This window comes from Cydia fagiglandana, chromosome 7, assembly GCF_963556715.1.
Source record: "Cydia fagiglandana chromosome 7, ilCydFagi1.1, whole genome shotgun sequence".
Lineage (NCBI taxonomy): Eukaryota > Metazoa > Arthropoda > Insecta > Lepidoptera > Tortricidae > Cydia > Cydia fagiglandana.
In genome coordinates this window covers 14,553,726-14,577,528 of record NC_085938.1, presented here as the reverse complement: position 1 = coordinate 14,577,528, position 23,803 = coordinate 14,553,726, and the positions used below count along the sequence as shown (strand labels likewise).

General features: G+C 34.0%; 1 protein-coding gene across 1 annotated transcript in view; it reads left to right on the top strand.

Moving 5' to 3' along the window:
- The first annotated feature begins 491 nt into the window (after window positions 1-491).
- The window catches only part of LOC134666012 (uncharacterized), a 234,362-nt gene continuing 211,050 nt past the window's right edge, over window positions 492-23,803 (top strand). The window contains exon 1 of the mRNA XM_063523093.1: window positions 492-1,185. The gene's annotated coding sequence lies outside the window, so the exon portion shown is untranslated. The remainder of the gene's footprint in view (window positions 1,186-23,803) is intronic.

The following is a 23,803-nucleotide window of genomic DNA, read 5'->3' as shown; positions in this document are numbered from 1 at the left end:
CTAATGGATTAATCATGTAAAGAGTTATAGTTAAAATAATGCCCTCAGGACAATTACTTTCAGTAATAGCGATGGTCATTTAGGTCACTCTTACTGAAGCGTGTTGTGGCGTGCTTAGAATGGATAAAATAGAAACACGAAACATACTTTGTACACACTGTCGTTTTGATAACAATTGGACAATACGGAGGCAATTAGGTCAGCGCTTGAATAACGCCGAAAATTTACAGCAGCGCGCTAAAAGGATTATTAAACTAATTGATTTGCGATCGCTTGAATTAATTAATTGTCTACATCGGCGCTTTTTGCATTACACCCATATAATTATTATGTTTTAGTTACCTACCGCATTGTAACCGAAATTATGATAGACGTAACTGGGTTAGTAACGCTAACTGTGATACAAGTGTCGTGTCACGGCAGGCTATGGTAATTGCATAGTACCTATGTTTGCATGCTGGTGTGCACGCAGGTTGGCGGACGGCGTTGGTGCTCGGTGCTGGCTCGGCCTCAGTCCTCCGCCAACCACCGCGCTCGCCACGCGCGCCGCGCACCGCGCCCATGGACTACGATCGACCAAACGAACACGCATATCTCCACATTTCTAACCTTTCTACTTCTCTCAATATCGAAACCATATCGGAACGAGTCGACGAATCGCGCGAGATTAAATAAAATGATTGTTGAAGTCAGTTTAAAGAACTTTTACCGACTTTCGAACACGCAGCACACTAACGATTGACATATCCTATCCCGCCGTTGATCCTGCTTGACATTGTTTTCTTTCATCACCATGCAACTCAAAGGAACATTTTACCAAAACCTATTTATACACAAGAAGCGACTGAAACTTTCTACTTGCAACCTTTGAAAACTATACACACAATTTATAAAACTATTTACACTGTTTTATAAATGGTTTTAGACATTTCTTTATCCCCTTAAACTGGTCTGAAGACCTTTAAGAAAAGTTAATAAGTGTGACCAAAGACATTAAACATAAATAAAATAATAGTAATAGTGCGTGTGGAATTATCTAGAATTTAAATACTTAGTGTGTGGTTTTATCTCATGTGTTAAAAACAAATTAAGTGTGCCATTAGGAACTAGTTCTAAACTTTAATAATAGACTCTAGTGTGTGTCTTTGTGTGGATTGTGTATTAGCGTGCTATATACTGAAAACGGTGAGTCGATTTATTTTATTTTTAAATCGTTACGAATGTAACTTTGCAGAGGTCAATGATCTTGGTTTGTAGGCGTTAATGTGTGTTGCTTACATTCTAGAACAAAAAAAAATGTACATGTAGACAGAATAGGAAATTTATAAAGAGAGTAGGTAACTTACCTAACCTACCTACATGTTTTCTGAGGATATTTCAACGTGTGCAAGGCGAAGAATGAATGATATTTTCAAACTTCAAATGAACAAAAATATACAACTCAAAACAATATTTGTCTATTATTTACTAGATAATCACGCACAATAACGAATCAACTTTTATCTTGTTTCTAAATACAAAATACTGCATTTTGCAAAAACCTATAAAAAAATATTAATTTTGCTGCAATGATTATGCGTTTGCGCCACCAATAATTTAATCTTCAACAAGTTAAAAGTCTATCAAAAACCTTTTATAAGAACTATTTGTATGGATCCTAAAGTTGCATTTGATGAATAAACAACTAATCTAAACTTGTATTTATTTAACATAATTTTATTATAATGCTTTTGAAGTACATGGCATATACACTGCGAGTAAAGTCCGATAGTAAATCAAATGGAGGATTTCGAAATTTGAATGCGACTTCCGTTTAATATTTTTCTTTGTTTCATATGTAAAAGTATCGAAATAGGTTTTCACATTGCTACGAAACGTGCTACAAGCCTCTACGGGCTCTACGACGTAGCGAAATTGCCTTCACGGATGCTTAAAGAGAAAGTGGGAGCCGTTATTGTTTTCTGAATAACATCAAATAAAGTTACAACATTAGATTCCATAGTATGGTTTTCACTGTAAAAACGCCAGAACTATTGCTAAAAAGTATCAAGAACTCTAGAACTATGGTACATGCTAATAAAAATGTGATCTGCTAGACTTTGATATGCCAACTTCACAGACACCTGAATTGATAGGTAGGGTACATCGCCAATTACTAGCCACCCCCCAATTACTGGCCACTTAATTTGATTTCTATTTATAGGTGAACAAAGTTCATTTTAGTATATAAGGTACGAAAATCCAATTATTAGCCAGTTTTCAATTACTGGCCACCTATTCCAAAAATGAATTCTATTTACAGATAAATAAAACTCATTTTCAGTATAAGGAAAATGGCCAGTAACTGAAATTTATCCACAACCCACTCGTTCAATAACTGGCCGCCTCTTACAAAAATGAGTTCTATTCACCTATACACAGAATTCATTTTAGTATAGGTGGCCAGTAATTGAAAACTGGCTAATAATTGGCGATGTACCCTATAAGTAAGTAAAAAGCATTCAATTTGGCTTGTTTATTTAATCAAGATGTTAGCATTTCGAAATTTAGGCACCTGAAAATATCCTGCCGTCTTTGAATACTTTCGTGTAAGGCATTTAAAAGATAAATATAACTTTTCCTTAGAACTCAGCTCGTTCATTCGTTAGCAGTTGTAAGAAAATGTGTATTTTATGTATGTCAGCCACACCCACCACTTTTGTTATATATAAAGAAACACATACACAATCCACTTCAACTTTCATGTAACATCATCGACATACTGAAGCAAATCAAATTATTTTATTTAATTATTTCGGTTTGTGTTAATATAAAGATTTACACTATTTCAGTGTATAATGTCCCATCGATCCTAGCCTGGGCACTTCTCGGTCACAATTTTTTGTGTATATCTCACTTTTATGGAACTGAAATTCATATATTTATTTTGATAGTGACATTAAGTCGATTTTCAACTATCTTAAAAATGTAACATAGAACCCTGTAATATTGGGCCAGCGAATGACAGTATATGATTTAAGTTTATACATAACATAGGTATTTATATCCACTTCACTTCTTCTATCCTTTGTTTACTAATCGTCATACAGATGTAAAAACCGCCTTATGTACCTACTATGCTTTTGCTCACTCCTGGCTCCGATACGGCATAGTTATGTGGGGCAACAGCACCAACATACACGACCTGTTTATCTTACAAAAGAAATGCATAAGAATCCTAAGCAACATAAACCTAACAGATAGTTGTCGACCTCATTTCCGTAAACTCAACATATTAACATTAACATCTTTATACATACTCGAGATAACTAAATTCAAAAGAAAATACAACGACTTCTTTCCAGTACCAAAAGATCCGACTACCTCAAATTTACGCCCTAGAAATACAATTCCAGTTCCATTTTCAAATTTAAGTATCCATAGCTCTAGTCCATATATAATGTGCATAAAGATTTACAACAAGCTTCCAGTAGATATTAAAAACGAAAAAGTTGACAATATATTTAACAAAAAACTTACAAAATATTTACTAGACAACAGTTTTTATAATATGCAAGAGTTTTTTGAAAGTTAAATTTATGTTAGATGTAGGATACATAATATAAATATAAAGATCTCATTAATGTAATATTTCCATAATTATTTATATTGCGATTAAGTTTATATTACGTACCTAATATTATTGTTAGATTGTAAGCTACATACTTAAATTGTAGTGCCCTTACAGGGTTCATAGCCTGTTCACCATTCTAATGTAAGACCTAATTGTACCTATGAAAGCAATAAATTACTGAATACTGAATACTGAATACCGCTCACTTTAATCAATTTTGCCATGTGAGTACTAGGTACAACTTATAATACTAATTTTCAACGATTTCTTAAGTAATTTTACTTGATAATGTTTAAGGTGTACCTAGAATTGGGCAAATTAGGCTTTAATACGAGTCTTACACGACATTATGCTGCGCGAGGGAGCGTACGTTCCCTGGAATAAAGAAGCAATTCACTCGGGACAAACACAATTACAAGATAATACGACGCTTAACAGCCCAGTTTATGACAGTTATATTGACATTAAATATACAACAACATTGAGCACGTGATATTTTGTATAGAAACACCGATACAATTTGACCTGCCTTTTATATCTATATCAAGGTAATGTATTAAAAAAATAACCATTTCATTCTGAGTTGATGATAATGATGATCATGTATTAATATAAACAAATGGCAATTTTAATATGATGATGAACCATCTTTTCGAAATTAAGTTTATATTATTACCTAGTCCCTGTAGTGTGTTCACCTCCGGTTTCCATCGTTTGACCAGCGGCGCGATTCGGAAAATGAATTAGAGATTTACTAATATGATGGCTCCTCTACACGATGGGCCAACGCCGGCCACTGCAAGGGACGCAGCCATGCGGTAGAATGAGATAGCAATATCACTTGCTCGCTCTAACGCATAAATGCGTCCCTTGGAGTGGCCAGCGTTGGCCCATTGTGTAGAGAAGCCCTGAAATAGTAAAGATATGTGACGTTCCACGGCAACCGTAAGATACCTTATGGCGGCTGGCGCTTACGCTATTATTAACGCCGCTTTAATATTCAGCTGGAATAATGGTACCTTTTGCTGTGGAACGTCACATATCTTTACTATTTCATATCTAGTGAATCTCTAATTCGTTTCTCGAATCGCGCCGCAGATCGCTTTCATTATAATTTTATTGTCACCGGTTTTTCTTAAATACAGTTTCAGAAGTTCTAATTTACCTTTCACTAGCGACGCACTCCGGTTTCACGCGGGTTACATAAAACTTTAAAAAAATATTCATCTAAACCTTCCTCAAAATTCACTCTAACAGCAGTATTCGAACAATGAGATACGTCAAATACTAGATATTGAAACGATATGGATTAGATATGTCAGTGTCAAACAAGTGTCAAAAGTGACGTATTTGTTTGAAGAAACGTCAATTTTGACACTTGTTGGACACTGACATATCTAATCCATATCTTTTCTAGATCTATTAACTGACGTATCTTAAAGTTGGAATCGGGACGTTATTATAGGTGAAAACCGCAAGCAAATCCGTTTAGTACTTTTTGAGTTTATCGCAAACATACATACATATACGTGGCGGGGGACTTTGATTTATAAGGTGTAGTAGTGATGATTAGTTCTACACACACAAGTAAAAGTCCATTTTGTGATTTTAAAATAATCAATATAAATGAGGTTTAAATAGCATTTAAATTAGTAGTAGTTCAAGTAATAATCAATTCATTGTCATTCAAGAATGAACACTAATTTATGACTATGAGCTATGGTTGTTTACTAACCTATGCACATTGACGTTTATTTACTAAACATAAATTATCTCTCTCCAGCTGAGAGGTACGTAAAACTCGCAACGAAACTCGTTTCGTGTTTCTAAATGAAATATTTATGTTTATGCTAGTTGCTCACGCCTGCAGTCATTTGCTTTATGTCCCAGAGGTACTCAAAGTATTTACATATAACAGTGTCTGTGGTAAACTTACGAAAATGGGTTTATAATGTATTTATGATATTTTTCTACTCATAGTCCTCGTAATATAATAATAAATAGTGAAACGATTATTATGTGTAGGATTGTCAGAGCCTACTCTTAAAAGTTTAATTATTTTCAGAGCCCACTCTTATAAGGTTAATTGCTTTATTTTATAAACCATTTGTGGAGTTTATAATAAAGCAATTTGCAATCACGATTCTCGGTTTTTCGATTTTAAATTAGCTAGTTTAAAACCGAAACAAACGGACTATTGTAATATTTAAACTAGGTACGTTAAACAGCTGCTACACAAAGCCTTAATGAGATTCTTGAAGTTGTCTACATTTTGAAAAGGATCCTATTAAGAAAACTAATTTATAAAAATATTAAAGTAAGACAAGCTATTAATTCGCAAAATATGTTTGGCTCGTGACCTACACTTAATTGTTATCAAGTAACCATTTTTTTGTATATCATATTTCAGTTGAAATGTAAAAAAAAACGGATGTGGTTATAATTTGACTACTTTTATTCAACTTCATTAATATTTTTTAACTTTACAGTTAATTTAACGCTAAATAGTTAACATCTATCTTCCATACCTAAATGTTTAGAATACCTGTAATACACACATGAATATTTAATAATGTCTAGACAACTTAATTAACACAGAGTGCCTAAACTTGTTACTAATTTAATCCTATTTAGTTAGCCGTGATCCATTACTTTGAACCTATAATACTCACTTGTAGTAACATGTACGGGATTAGTATTTATCCAATTACTTTTGGGCAGTATTCTTTAACATGATTTTAACGTCAGCCAAAACTATGAAAAACCTACGGGTTTTTACTTAATATAACTTTGAAGAGGCAACGTTTTTGTTACACGTTTGTATTAAGATTACCTACGTAACAAAGCAGCATTATGCGACAATAAATATACGTGTCGTTAAATTTGTAACTTCTTACAAATGTCTTTTACATGTTTTCTGCCACTGTTCGAAAAGATCCTAATGTTTCTACGATATTCCTTGGTCCTAAATAATTCTATCTGAATTCACAAAATAGCTGCGACCGAGAATATAAAAATAAACATTAAAATGATGGTGTTTCCTTTGCTCCTAGTCATACATAAAGCTTAGAGCATTTAATAACCGATGTCGTCTTTAAGAGCTTACCCCTCTGCTGAAAACCTTTCACAATTGTGTAAATATTTTTATGGACTGACGTTTATCTGACATGGCTATTTGTACGTTACGTACAAATCATGTACCAATAGCCAAACATTTGACGTACCCCTCCTTCGCAAAAATTGGCAGACTGTTTTGTACAGAAATTGACAGTCAAGGCGTCTCCAGTCACTAATTATTCAAAGACATATAACGATAAAAAAGTACGTCGAAAACGATGGGCAGTTTTAACAATTCTTCGCTGTTTTATTATGATTGTTCGTTAATTGCTACAGATAACTAATCTGCTAGCTATTAGTAGTGTTTAGACCATATTACACACACCGCAAATTTGTCGCTACCGTGTTAGTGTTTACTAGTATATTTGCTTGAGTTGTTTACTCACCCAAAAGAGAAAAGATCTTAAGAATACGCAGCGCATAAGTAGTTAATCCCTTTTAGTTTTGTGTTTGGATTTTGGCAGGGTATCAAAGATTTCGCACAGAGTGACCAGGAGTTGGGTCACTTGTTCTCGTCAAACACGATGGGTAGAGTGTGTTTGAGTGGCGTTTTCGCTTAGCGTGTCATTTGACACCGATCGGCTTTGAGGAGACGCAATCAGCAAGTTGATTTGATGGTCAAGAGCCGAAGTTTATGTGAAATATTCATATTACATTCACATTCTGATAATAAGTCCCACATATGGCTGACACCACGTGAACTTGGTAGAAATTATTATACACGGTGTAACATGAGGAAACCGAATAATTTTAACAGCGTATTCTTGATCATACTTAGAGACAAAAATGTCCTTTTTTGAAATTCGCCTAGTTTCAGAGATAATATTAATTATAAAAATAACAAGTTTTTAGTGTTAAGTTTTAGTCTAAAAGGCATATTTGATGGTGATGTTGCTGCTATGGGACGTAATCTAAATATTCTTATTGATAGATGTCAAAAAGTGACAAGTAACACTTTGCAAAAAGTAGGTTTTACGAAAAAAAAACGTAAAAATCAATTTTAAGTGACAAGTTTACCAATAACATTTACTTTTTATGTACAAAACATTCAAAAATTTGAAAAAACAACAAAAAACATTTTTTTTTGGCGAAACCGACCTAAACTCATTACTTATACATTTTCTTCTTCTTTTGACCTCAGAAATGCGTGGTTAAAATTATTCGGTTTCCTAATGTTACACTGTGTATACCTACATTAGTACTCCTATGGCGTTCAGATACTACATGTATTTAAGTTGAACATTTTTATTCTTTCTCTAGTGTCCTTCTTCGCCAGGACGCTCTGTCCCGGGTTGTCTCAGATGTGGCATTTGCATCTTTCATGTCTTTGTTTATGCTATCCATGCTTGGCGGGGTCTTCCTCTTCCTCGTTTGGTACATTGTTATTCCATGGTAAATAAAGTGAACAACAACTCATCATCATGGTAAAGTAGACAACCATTATTTGAAGAACGTGGTTAACATAATGTCGGACATTCTTCAGGACAAGACGAACGGTTTTTTCGATAAAGACAGTTAGGTACAAATAATGCTAATATTTTGTCATTTTGACTGAAACTGATTTTGTGTAATAATACACAAAATACAAAAACCGAACACCAATTATACCGGAACACCGAACTCAATGCCATTAGCAGGCAATTATATTGCAATCAGAGGTGTCTAAAATTAATGGAAAAATAAATTGAGATACACAAACAATTAAATAACATCACAGCCAGCAAATATAAAAATCTTTATTTTAAATCTTAATCTACCCTTCAATGAAATCAATAAATTTAGATTGCTCTAAATAACATAAGAATACATGTCCTAAATAGCAGAATCCCACACAAATGCTAAAAAAAATATGTCCCTACGAATACGTGACCACCTATAAAATGATCGCATTAACAAAACATAAGTACACATCCTAAAATAAAATATTCACAACGGGTCGGGCATTACGTGAAGTCCAAGGCACATAGTTTATTTACTGAATGATCTAGTTGTTGAGTGCTTGCTCAAAAAGGAGGACTCAATAGTAGTTACTCAAAGGAACGTGTTGAATTGTGCTCCTCGCGGCTAGAAACAATGTATTTGCATCAGTAATGCTATGCCATGGATTATTTATAAGTTCAAGAAAAAATAGGTCTCTTATTGGGAAAACAAAAGTTCTAGCAAAACATTGGTAGGTATTCCACTTTTTCTACGCTCCTTTTGAGCCTAATTTATTAAGCGTTATCAAAGACAGTAGTAACTTCGTATAAGATGAATAAGGTCTAAGAAAAAAACGAGCCTGGGAAATCAAGAAAAAGTCATTCTCGATAGATGGCGCACACACCTTTGGCCTATGCTCGGCTAGATGACACCGTTTTATATTTAACAATTTTAACATATCAAAGAATGAACATGGGTCAAAATAATAAAAAATAATAAAATTAGTTATCCATTTACATACACTATTTTGATAATTTTATACGTGTTCATTTTCAATTTTAGTCGTGTGTCGATAGATGGCAGTAAATTTACAGTGACTACAAACTTTACTATGACAGGACCCCTCTATACTATCTATTCTCTTTGGCGTTATATTCATATAAAAGGCTTTTAGCGTAAATGGCTGTTCTGTTTTATAAGTATCTTTAACTAGTATGTTTTTCTGCTTCGCTAAGATCGGTCAATCATGAAAACGAAGCGTATATAAGCAACACGAGAGTGCAATTTGTGATTGCAACGGAATAAAGTGCAATAGAAAGCCATTGTGGAAAGTAACTCTATTTCAATTGCATTGCATTTAGAAAAAAAAAACAATCCTTATACTAGCCTTATACAGAAATACTTCCCAGATGGCTCAACGAAAAGAAAATTTTTTACCTTTGCCAACACGCGTTGTAAATGAAGGAGTCGTATATCTTACTGAAAATTTTAAGCTGTTATAAAATATTTCAGTAAAATGCCTTCAAAACGTGCCTTATGGTACAAAAGTAATGGATTTATATGATTCGATTTTTATAAGTAAATAAAAAAATAACATTCATTGCTAAAATATAAGTATTAGACGTTTGCCGTTCTAATTATGCGACGGAGTTCAGTGTCTTACATAAAAATAGTGTCACCTACCTCTGTGAATAAGTAATAATGTGGAACGAGACAATGTAGATTACTCCTTTTAGTACGACGTGTCAGACGTCAGTGTATCCAGCTATAATTTAGCTTTTCGAGCAGATAATATAACTTTATGTCTGCTACCATAATATTAGTACATTTTAGACAATAATAATGTGTCCTTCGTTTTATTTCAAATTTTATATTACTGATAGCGCCCGGTTTGCATTAGATACTTTTTTAAATTTAAAAACTTTTTTATAACGAGTATGAACCAAGTATTTAGAACCAATGACGATCGATCGGTGTAAATACTTATTGCTAAATATTACTTATTTGTGCCCGCCGGTTAACATTTCAATATTATAGGCATATTAAAATAGTTTTTCACGGTTGATCCCAAAATTCATTATGAGTAAGTGGAAAGCTACAATAAATATTGTTTAGAGCAATTTTATTGAAAGATGCACCCTTATTTTATTGACCTTTTTTGTTATTTCTACTCAAAATCAATCTTTCGATCTTAATATTTAGGAGAAAAAAAGTGTACAAAATTGCCATACATTTTTCGTTCCTTTCATTCCGTTGCCGTAAGTCTATAAAAAATTGTAATGGAATTAAACTAAAAATTTCGGGACAGTTTTCTTCAACTATCAGGACCAAAAGAGACTGAGTAGGCATAACGTTAAAATTCCCAAATCTGAAAAGGTGTTGTGTACATTTATGTATAACTTTAATTAAAATGGCCCTTTAATAATATTATCACGTTGAAACAAATTCCAAAATACGCTCAAAACAGAATTTTACGAATGCATAAATATAATATTCAATTACACGGGAAATAGTTACTAACGGACCACATTCATAGTCTCAACACGCAATAATGAATTTTTATACGTATTTCTTATAATCATCTACTATTATCAAACAAAAAAATATATTATTAAGTATATACCTACTATTCTCTCTCAGTTACTGACGAAATAGTCGCACTACAATTCTATTCTCCAAATGTCGAGAAAGACGTTGCAAACGGGTATACATGTACCTACGTAATCTATTTACGTACTCCCTTCTTTAGAAGTTCCGTACTTTTTCTCCCAAGTGACTCGCAGGTGCACTACTCCGATATGTAAATGACAGCTCTACGAACCTTACCGAGCTGTCTCCGGATAAATGTGTCCGCTGGGAGGATCCTAGAGTACCCTTTAATTTTGTGAAAGCAGTAAGAAAATAGGTAAACGAGTACTTATCGCAGAGGGCTTGTACAGTCAGCAGCAGAAGTCACTAAGCTGGCGGGGTGTTGCAACGACTACTATTTATATAGAATTGCTTAAAAAAATCTACTGAGGAGACATTGAAGGTTTAAGTAGTTACCATTGGGCGGTATTAATTTAAACATATTCATCAGGAAAATTAATAATGTTTCCACAAAATAGAGCAAGACTTTTTATAATGAAACAAATGTGCCATTAATAAAACAAAACAAGCAATCAGTGCAACATAAATTCTTTGACTATTAAATTCGAAAATATCTGCAATTAAATTCGTACAAAAGTCAAATTGTTTACAAAAGTATCAGTTGTAAGCGGTGGACTTCAGATGTCAAGAACACTTATTGAAATACTGTTATTAATTTTAAAACGAATTGTAGAAATTCCGGCACAGCCGTGTCAGTCCGGAAGGCCGCAAACCGTTTATAAAAATTCAAAGGTCGGACTTTGAGGAAGTCGCTAACAGCTGAGCGATGGGCGGATTAGACAGCAGGCCAACTATAAATAACGAGGTGATTTGCTGAGAGACTGACCGTAATTTACTAGGAGAATGCAGAAGAATATTTTTCAAATATAAATCACATTAATCAGTTAATAGAAGTAATATTTTAATGTCAATTGTTAAACATAAGTAATGTATGTATAGTGTCTCATTTGATCGATCTACCTGCATCATTTTTGTTCTAACACATTTTTTATTTTAAAATGTTAATAAACTTTATTTATTTGTAAAATTATCTATTAATATAATAAGACATGCCTTTAAAAATATAAGCACAAATCTTCAGTAATAGTAAAACTATAATTTGCTCATATAGACCAATCTTACAAGGAAGCTTTCTTTAAATATGCCCGAAAATAAGATGAAAATAAGAATACATTACCTTAAATACGAGTATATAATTGTCCGCCAGGAACGAATATTTTAAATCCTACCCTTGACCATGAACTTCACAGGCACTCATTCAGAGTCATTAAACAACTCCTATATTATGATCCCAGTTACGTATCAAATTGAATATTCTATAATGTAGTCGTACTCTAATAAAGGCTAATAAATTACTAACCCGGTTCGTTTCAGTTACCGATAAAGAAGTTTTTTAGTCGCTTGAGAAATGACTTTTCCGATATACATACTTTTAACAACAATAATTTGTATTAATTATATTTGTCTCCAAAACCTGCTGTGTCTGTGTGTCCTGTAGCAGTTTGAATCCCGGCCGCAGGTGGGTCGCCGAATATATTTAGCGCTGAGTCGCGTTCATTGTCACTACGCGCCAAGGCCCGAGACAAATTGTTGGCCGAGCGATAACTACCGTTATGTAACAAGTGCACAATGTAAACAAAGGGTTTAGCAGAATTTAATTTTAACAATATCAATCAATCTTGATAAAGCAATGTATCACATACTCATTGGCGCTTTGCTTTTTCTGTTATACTTGTAGTTTCATTTGGTCCTACATAGACGCCCTGAATGGTGTGAGCAGTATTTGTGAATTAAGCTTTTTTTAGGATGCGACCGGGAAACGCTTTACTAAAAGTATTTGGTAACCACTGAATAAATAAATACTTAATTTGGTGTTTTATATTTTTATTTTTGATGACCGGGCCGGGATAGGTAAAGTTAAGTATCTACCTACCATAAACTCAGATAACTAATATAGGTAGGTAAGGTAGTCATATTTATAAATCAAATACGCTCCAATGATACTGATGATTTTTCTGTATCACAAATTGAATATATATGTGATCGTGTAAATACGTTTTTAGTGAAAACGGACTTAAATAAATCTAGTTTTCAGAATCGCATCGCGAGTGATATTTTACACGAAGTTATAATGTTGTTACCTGAGTATACATTTTGAAGCATGTTTTAATAGTATTTCAAAAGTAGTAAAATATAAAATATAGCTATAGTGCAGTATGAAGCTTGTGTGCAAATATTTTTTTTAATTGGTTAAGCGGATGTGACGAATTTAAGAATAAAAATACTAGACAGCACTGGCACGTGCGCTGGCGACGATTTATCACCACTGCTGAGAATGATATTTTAAATGCTTTATGCGATACTATCAGGATTAGCGTCCGTCCTAAAACTGTCATTTATATTTAGCCAAAGTTCATGACCACGTCAAGAGTTAATAAAACCCTTCCAATTATAACTCTTCTTATGTTTTATTTACTTGTATAGGCAGCATGAAATATTTCCGTATTTGGTATTCTGCGAAAAAGTAAGTAACTAAGTTTGCAAACTGAATCGCAGTTCATAAACCAAAAAATTCAAGCACGTTTCAGAAAGTATAACATGATATCAACAATAAATCTTATTTCAGGATTCCCCCAAAATAATTTCTTCCAGACGCAATTAGTGAAAAGTTAATTAAGAGAACCTAACTCCACAATATGAGGGTTCCGCCAGGGATAATTATTTATAATGAGGGTTGAGATTATTCAGCTCGGAAAGGCAAAATCATCACTTTTATCATTTTAATATGTTTTGGTATAAAATACATATATGCAATAGCATTGTTTTTGCAACACGTAAGAAAGTATCGAAATACAATTCTAAAATAAAATTATTGAAACGGATTATATCGCGTATATTGAATACACACTACATCCCGACGTTTCGAACCCTTTACATGGTTCGTGGTCAAAGGGTGACTGAGGAAAAACTGTGCTGTGCAAAAATTACCCACTTACAAAATAATGAACCATCATAAACTATAAATTTTAAGGCCCGTTATACATGCAAAATTGGTTCATAAGGCTATTTCAAGCAAAGCTAAAAATATAGTCGCACCAATAAAAGTCTGCAGCGGATTTGATAGCCCACGCAGTGTAAGTGTTATACGTCATAATTTCATAGAAGTTTGACGTTTAAAATGACACTTGCACTGCGTGTGCTATCAAAATCGCTGCAGACTTTTTACGGTTTGACATTACGCGATAAAACTATGCCGGCTCTAGCGCTACGCCTCTGCCCCGAGAAGATTTAATTCCCTCCTAAATTGTAGGAGGGTATCCCAGTATCGGAATATTACAATTCTATAAGTAAAAATTACCAATTAATTACATTTTGACATCAAAATTGATTCTAAATGATGTCATTTAGTTTTCATTCGCGCGTGCATTAGGCTCTTATTTGTCTGTAACGGTTTGTTTTCATTTAATTTCGATCCAACGTGACTGCAATATAACGACTAGTCTGTGCGGAAAGAGAACAGTCGTGGAATGTATTGGGCCCAATTACATTCTCCGACTCTTATCTTTCCAAACAGACTCTACAATGTACAGTGTGTGCTCGAAATTATTCAAATAGATACCTTATGGAGACCATAATACATGTATTGTTGTTCTGCGCAGCTACTTCTGTTGCGGATTGCATGAAGATTACGTTGAATATTACTTGGGCCTTTGGAGTACTGACAAGGGTACGCATTGAGGGGATTAAATAAATGTTTTGACGAATATATGTGACTAGAATACATACCAAGAAATAAGTTCCTTGGAGTATGGAGAAATTGAGTGTGTTAAAGTCAGCGCAACGTAAGAACAAAATTCGTCGGGTGACAAGCAAAAGTCACTAAGTACTATCAAAAAATTAAAGTAACATTGCACTTTATTACACTTGTAACACGGTTTATTGTCCAAGAATTTCAATGGTGTTAGTGACTTTTGCTTGTCACCCGACGAAATATTATAAATTGAGTGGGCCGTGCCGATTGTTGTGATACAGATGTAATGCATTACGTATGAACGTGTCTTCTATTTCAGTCAGTTTATGTACAAAAAGTATTAAGATTGACTGAAGTACCATGACAAATACGAACGTTTCTGAGAGAATACGATTGAAAACAATCCTGCACTACATCTGTACTTTGTATGTATAGTGGTTTGAAATATCCTAACTGTTCGATTTAGCTTTGTTCAAAGGCTAAAAACAGCCTGTACCTATATGAAGCTAAGACCTATAGTTCCTTCGCGTTAAAAATGCAGTAAAATCATCATTATCCGCCGGCGGCCACGCCCATAACCAACCAAATTTTTCTTAATTAGAAAGTCAAGTTCACAGTGACCAGTTGAAGGAACGATTAGATTGGTTACGAGCATAGCCGCATGACTAGGCCGGCGGACAATTATGATTTTACTGAATTCTACATACGAACTGACTATAAGTAGGTATTAGCTTGATTATGTACTAAAGGCAAATTTAGGGTAGGTACGTACTTTTGCCAATCCTCATTTTCTACTACTACCAGGCGTGGCTCACTCCGCGATTTCGTCGCTTTGCTACAGGTAGCTAAAAGTACATCCGTTCGACCCCAATTTTGGGGTTTGCCATAAGCCGCGCGTGGCGCTGTCGCCACCTAGCGGCCATATCTGTGCTGATCGTGACAGACGCGTTTTGTTAGAGAGTGAGTCTTCTGTACCTAGTACTATTATTTATTCTGTGCTACTACGACATTGATAACGGAGTTAATAGTTGTTTAATTAATTATACATACATGACCTTTGATACGCAGATTAGAGGATCTGTATTAGCAAGGATACTAATAGGCTACTTGTGGGTAGAATAATCAGCTGTGGTAGTCGCTACGGGGAAGCCGTGTCCCTAATACGTTATGAATGAAGTGAATGCGTGTCACATGTTAATTATTAATCTTATGGACCGCGTCACGGGCTGCGCTATTGTGTAACTAGAAATGCGAACGGCGGTTGGGGAGGCAAATGTAAAATACACCACTGTTAATTTTACTGCCTAACTATATTCCTAAGTCATTAGTTAGTAAACAAATATTCTTTTCATTCATTATTTCAACTTGTTAAGGCCATCCTAAGGTCTAAGATTAAGACTCTTGTTATTCTTAAGTCGAACAAAGAAGCATAAATATCATAGTTAATAAATCGTATAAAAATAAATAGGTAGTTTTAAAATATTTTTCATAAAGTCAAAATCCAGGGACAAAAAATAGGGACTACTTACGTTTACATATCGTCAGGTGACAAGCAAAATTCACTAATTACTAAAAAAAATTAAACAAAAATCGACCTTCTTACTAATATGGTTCACTATGGCTATGAACTTGTGGTGGTACTTAGTGACTTTTGCTTGTCACCCGACGATATATGGAGAACCGGTCGTCCACTATCATTTTAACATCGTTCATTTGTATTTAATTTGTAATGTTATGTAGTACATGTAGTATATTCTTCGCGTGGGTGAGGCGAAAACTTTGCGAAAAACTCGGTAGCAAAGTTTGTTAACCCTCGTGCCTTGAAACCCACGTAACGCTCAAGATTCCACTTTTCGAATCACTCGCTAAAAATTAAACAAGTACTTTGCCCCTTGTGAAACAATATTGCTTGCTTATTGCTCTTGACGCGAAACGTCAGATACGAAAGTCCCGGCCAAAACCCTCTTATAATTACACCTACAATATATCTTGGTCAACTGTACTGCCCCACCTGCGATAGAATTTTTAAAAGTAAGTTCGGCTTTGCAAGCCACTTTCGAGCTCACGCTCGTAACTATTAGCTAGGGTCGCCGTTGCCGATTACGGCATAATATATATGGATAGCTATATATATATATTGCTCCACAAAAGAAAGGCAAAATCAGAGACATAAAATTAAGGTATTATTAACAGGTAGTATGGTTATTTTCTATTTATTTTAGACAACTTTACTACGAACTTTTCTTTAGTCATTTTGTCGTACTTACCTATCGCGATCGTCAATAGGCGGGTAATCCATCAATCATTTTTGTCGTGAGAAGATGGATTAAGTTTAACGTTTTACTTGTTTTCTCATCAGTTATTAGTTATCAGTTATTGTTCCATTAAAATTTCTTTGTAGTTTTACATGTATGTAAAATGTATAATTATTGGTGCAATAAAGAATATTTACTTACTTACTTACTTATTGTCGTTGTTACATCATTGATTTTAGCAAAACATCATTTATGTGTTATACCTAACCTAACACTAGGATTTTGTATGTTTTTAGTGTAATCACCACTCTAGACCAATGTAGATTGAGACATCACACGGTCTTTCGTAAATATATATGTGCATTACGACGTATAACTACTTACCTACATATTAAATATTCCGTTAATTTTTTAACTCACCTAGATTTTAATTAAGTCATAAACTCATAATGTTGCACAGGTACAAGAAAAATATTATGCGTGCAAGTGACTGGAATTAATTATGTTTCACTTTAGCCGACGAGCGCTGTTCCGAATATAAAATTAAATTATACATTTTGACGCTGTTTATATTATATTTAGTATTAGTTTAAAAATTATCTGGGTAGTCTAAACCAGTCTGATAACAACTTTCCCTACACGGAACAATTGCTCGCATTTCTAAATATGTTTCGGATATTTGGGAAGCGTGCGGAGAGCCGAAGTAGTTAATGGAATTGAAAATGTGCTAGGCTGTTAGTTGAAAGGGATGGACTAAAATTTTGTTATTGAATGAAAAACCGGACGCCAGCCTAACAAAACTGTATCCAGTTTCATCCGGCATACGTTGAACATAGAAAACAAATATATGATAGCGTGTTTAGATTATTTAAAAAAAACGCACATTCTGCTACTTCTGTTGCTAACTGTAGGTACTTGTGACTTTGAAGTTTTGAAAAGAGGCCGCATGATGCCAATTAGCAACTTTAAAACAGAAATTACAAAGTTGCTAGTTTGAAAGGGTTTCTATGGCAACAACTTTCTTGAATTACGAACGAGCCTTTGTTATTTTTTAGCCACTCGTATAACAAGTAGGTAAGCATAAAAAAGGATTGGCTTTTAATAAAAGCGAATAATTACATACCTAGTGAGTACATAGTTAACATGGTCCCATTCTTTTCGATTCGATATAAAACAAATAATACCTATGCCCGTATTCTTAACTATACTAACTATAAGTATTGATGTCATACAGTATATATTATTAAAACGTAGAAAACAAGAAAAAGGTTTTTAGTCCACGGCCCATTGAACTATCAATCTATTGAATTATTCTAGATAGACACATACGTAACTGTCGCACTAGTTAACCCGCTTGATACCAATAAATTATTGTTGTACAGTATGGTTTCACAGATTGTAGAATGACAGTGTCGATATCTTGATAAAATGATAAAACTACAGAGTTGATACAGACTGCCGTATTCGAACTTCAAGATATTCACAAGAGACGACACGTACTAGATCCATTCTAGATACGTTACAGTTTAGATATCAACTTGTTCTCTTTTGCAATTCGGGCAACCAATGTCACTTTTACGTTAGATAGAGTAAGATATCTATTAGATGTGAATTGGATCTCTAAGTCATATCCTGTGGAAATCGTTCAAGAGTATCTCCAGAATCGCGCAAATGTCAAATTTGACAGGTTAAATCTTAAACATATCGTTATCGTATTTTGGAGATGTCTAAAAGATATCTAATAGATGTTTATTTCAAAATCCGAATCGGGCCCAGAGGCGCTTTAAACACAACACAATACACTCCCTCTTTTTGGCAGTTATGTAAAAACTATGACTTCATAACAAGCCGAGTTTACACACACACACATCCCACTTATCGGGTTTGAACCATTGACAGCTCAGCCTCGAATGGTAAATCCACGCGTAACCCTACCAGAGAGTAATAGAAAATTGTATTGCTTATGCATTTATGGTAAATACTAAATATTGATGAGAATTTAGAAAGTTATTTTTCGCCTCACTCACAGGCCACTCCCTGTATTTAGATAGGCACATTTAATGGGTAGTAAATGTTAGTAATTTGTGCTACCCAATGCGGGCCTTCTCTTGGGATTCTTTGGCCTTGCCGGGAGCGTTATTATATGTATGTGTTAATTCGTGGAATTACTTTCACGGTCACTATTTTAATGGAGTTGCCAACCAGAAAGTTAATAAGCATGACTAAATTAAAATAAACTTAGTGGCAGTGGAGTTAGATGGCACTAGCTCAATTTGTGTAAGATTTTCCCTAAATATTTGTGTTAAAATAATCGTGAGATATTAAATATCATACAACGACATTTTCCAATAAATTGATCCTTTGCGTTGAGAAAATGGTAAATATACGTAATTTTTTCCGTTACATCGCAGGTACAATACTGTAAAGCATTCACAATCGGTGAACTAAACAAAAGAATTCCATTTTCGATTTTTCATTTCAAATATTGCCTTGTGATCGAACTTTTATGCTTGTATAAATATATTTGTGTTTATTAGGGCATCAACAAGGTTGTACGGTTTTTGTTGTCGATATATGGATCATTTACTTAACACGTGGAGTATAAATATAATTATGTTTACAGTCACCACATATTAGCGCTCACATACTAATTCGTTATAACCGCTTATTTCAATTGAATTAAGCTTGTAAGTACTCATATCTACTTCTTCCTCGACTCCTTATGAGGTTCGTTATTTTGTGCACCAAGGCTCTCCATTAGTCCATTCTGCACGATGTTCCGCGTTTGTAATAAAATAATGGGCGCCTGTGTAGATCCCTGGCAGGATTTCTTTACAGTGAACATATACCCAGCTTGGATGTCCACTCATATCTAGAAACCCTGTAATCTGTAGAGCTTGCAAATTACCATAGCAATTATAGAAAAACAAATATTGAGTTATAGGTAGTTATAGGGGTACAAATGAATTAATTAATTTATTTATTTAAACCTTTGGGAAACAAACAGACAAAAAACAATACATATAGTAAATCAGATAACACATTCACAAGCCACACAGTTTCCACCAATGAATAATGTTTTAATTTAAACAGTTATGTTAATGTTTTAATTTAGGTATACATGGTTTATAAGCTTACGTTTCAGATAAATAAAAAGGTCACTATGCGAAGAATTTACTATGATTGTATTTGTAGATTTATTTAAGTATACTACGTCGTCTACGTCTATGCCGGAACCCGTGGAAAGTAGTATATAAAACAATACAATATTATGAAAGTAATAGGCTGATAAATTATTTATAAATAAGATACCCCTGTCATGTTTTACGAAAGTTATTTTCCGACTACAATAATGTTTGTGGCGAAATCGCTCTGAAGTTATTAACCTCAATTTCACAAACAATTTTGTGAAAGTATGACGGCCCTTATAGGGTATAAGGAAAGATTTGGTAAGACATTTGAAATGAATAAAATTTAGTCAAATGCCATTTATTTCAGGCAACTATGATTCATAGATACAAACCTTACATACTAAAATACACATAATAATAATATTAAAAGCTAACAATAGTTTTGGTGATACACTTTTATTCTTTTGTACCGGTTTCGGTATAGAGTAGTTTCCCACGGAACCATCGAAATAACACAACTTTAAGCCAGAAGTCTGCACTCGCGATGGTTAAAAGCAGCGGCCGCGGCACACGCATCACGCTAAGCTAGTAGCGTATTCAAACTTCAATATTTAGATATCGTTATAGTTTAGATATCAACTAGTTCTCTTTTGCAGCCCAATTCGGGCAACCAATGTCACTTTTGCGTTAGATAGAGTAAAATATCTATTAGATGTGAATTGGATATCTAAGTCATATCCTGTGGAAATCGTTCAAGACTATCTCCAGAATCGCGCAAATGTCAAATTTGACAGGTTAGATCTTAAACATATCGTTATCGTATCTTGGTGATGTCTAAAAGATATCTAATAGTTGTCTATTTCAAAATCCGAATCGGGCCCACAGTTTTATGCTTTTTTACCGGTTTCGGTATAGAGTAGTTCCCCACGGAACCATCGAAATACAACAACCTTTAGCCAGAAGTCTGCACTCGCGATGGTTAAAAGCAGCGGCCGCGGCACGCGCATCACGCTAAGCTAGGCTATCTAACTCCATAAAACCCTAGGCCACTCCGCCATGGCGGAACCGTAGTTAAATAGTATTTTAAAGTTTTTGTAAATTTATCAGATCTTATATTTAATATAGTTTACAGTCCGCTGACTATAAACGATACGATATAGCGATCATATACGCTACGTTGGAGTATCCAAAGTAGCGTATATGATCATATTTATCATGCGTCATAAGTATTTGCAAAAGTATTCTAGGGTGGCAGATACATTTGGCGCGTTGTGTCATTCGCTACTATTGATGCCGACTGTACCTATTTAATCATTTTAATGGTAACATTCCATTTCTAACCGCTGCTGCACTACCGGTACTGAACGCGTCGCTATCATTGTCAATTTCCATAGTAAAATGAACAGTAGTGCAGCTGTCGTTGGAAATGGACTGTCACCTTAAATCAGAAAATACGGTGTTGGTTAGTACCTAAAGCAAAAGCCAAGGATATTAAGACAATGGACACCGTCTGGAACAATTCTAAATTAAATTAACAATACTTCATTATGTACCTTCTAATTATCTTCCAATCTTCTCTGTTCTCTAAAATGAATACCGATGTCGAATTGTTTAGATGCTTATTAATAAAGAGTCAAAAGATAAAAAGATAATTGAATTAGCATAATAGAAGAAAAGTTAACTCCCCTCAGTTCACGCCCTTTTCTTTGAACCCATTCTTAAGGAAAATCGTTCAGTGGGAAACGTTGAGAGGTACAAAGTACGTGTTCACGGAAAAGGCACGATTAGATAAATGGTAAAAATATTGAAGATTACGACATACATAATATCGGTTAGTGATATAAATTTGACTTTAAACTAGAGCCAATATGATTTTCGGTTCCCGTATTTTTATTTATTTATCCTTTATTGCACAAAAGAAAAACCTTACAGTACAAAAGGCGGACTTAATGCCATAAGGCATTCTCTACCAGTCAACCTTTAGGCAAAGCAGAAGTTTTAAGTTTTCTTAATTACATTGTGACATCAAAATGACATCGCTCGCGCCAATAGATACGATACATGTACGGACAAGTACCTACGACAGAAATGCACGCGTGACTTACATCACTTAGATCATTTTGATCTAACAACTACTAATAACCTATTAGCCACCGCTTTTAGTAGTAGTAGTAGTAAAATACTTTATTGTACAAAAAAAACATAAAACATGAAAGAAAGAACACACATCATTAGTACAGTCAACAACAGAGCTATGAATACAGGCAAAGTGTCAAAAATATGTATACAGTACTTTATTGCCTGTACATTAAGGTCGTGTATACATCTTTTTGGCACTTTGCTTGTATTCATAGCTCTGTTGTTGACTGTACAAAGGCGAACTTCCATAGAAACAGTGTCCATTTTTCTCTCTTGATTTTAACATTAGTAATAATATTTTTCCACGATTTTATATACTATAATCAACCACTTTGATGTGAGTTTTTCCGTAATTGAATTAATAAGTATGTACCTATAAACGTTACATTTTTTTTTTAAACTCGTTCGCAATTTATTTTTCTCTCCTAATTTATACAAATGGAAAAATCGAAAATAGTCAAAGAGGAATATCGATGTATAAATTGTATAATGGGTACCAATTACGTTTGTATGGAAAAGTGGTCGTCCAATACCCTCCAAATATTTGACGTTTAATCAAAAAGCTTTCCGCCTAAATCCAGGTGTAATGTAATAATTAAATTCAGGCCACGAACGCAAACAGAAACGACACGTCGGATCTCAACGACCGTCTACGACAAATTGAATTGGGTACTCGGAACACGTATTGAATCAATCGTTTCAAATATTTGATTAAATTTCCAATTTGTATACTTATTTTAAAATGGATAAAATATAAAATAAAGTATATAAAATTATAATTTTACAAAAATTTATCGTGTTTTATCGTTGGATTTTATCTATTCTATTAAGTGGACGAGAAATACCTTATAACGGCTGTTTGTCAATAAGGTGATTCTGGAGACGAGAGCAGGATTCAATATATTATAGGCTACTGTTCTGTACAAGTAGGTATTGATGAGATTAACATTAGGTATTATTTTTTAGTGTTGAAAACAAAAAGTGTTATTAAAGTGTTACTTATTCACAAAATGCTTGGTCACCCTAAAATTAAAATACTTCCGCCAAATACAACTTTATTTGAAAAATCATATCTCACTTAAGTGTGATGATTTAAGTGTAGTCGAAAAGATAAATAAATAAAATTGCCATTAGAATATTGGTCAGCACTTTTAAATATTGCTCTTGATCTTTTCTGAAATGTAACATATAAAATTTGGTCTGTCAATGGTAAAACAAAAATTGGAATTGAGATTAACATCGTTTAACTTATAAATCTTATAATAATCATTTCAGATAAGTAATGCCTTTTAAACACGAGTTGCCAGTAGCCATTCTCATTATTAGATATATACAGAGAAGCCGTAGTTTAATTAGAATTAGTAGGTAGCGGGTACCTGCGTATTAGTGAGGTGCCAAGGCTATATTCCCGAAGCAATATATTTAAAAATCGCCTGTTTTTAGTCTAAGTCTAAGTATTCAAGTCAATGTTCATTGACACATTTCTATGAACACGGACAAGATACATATATTTCTTGAAATATTGGGAATAGAAAATAAAACGTGTCAATCACGTATTTTTAAGTCGAAAATTGCTTGACAAGTTTCGCTTCATAACGAGGAGCTTCGACGGGGGCACGCGTTTTGTCTTCGGAAGTTCAGTTATTAAAATTTAAAATTAGATATTTAGGTGGATAATCGATATTAAACTAATCGTCTTGGTAGAAATTCAACGTTTTTATTTGTTTAA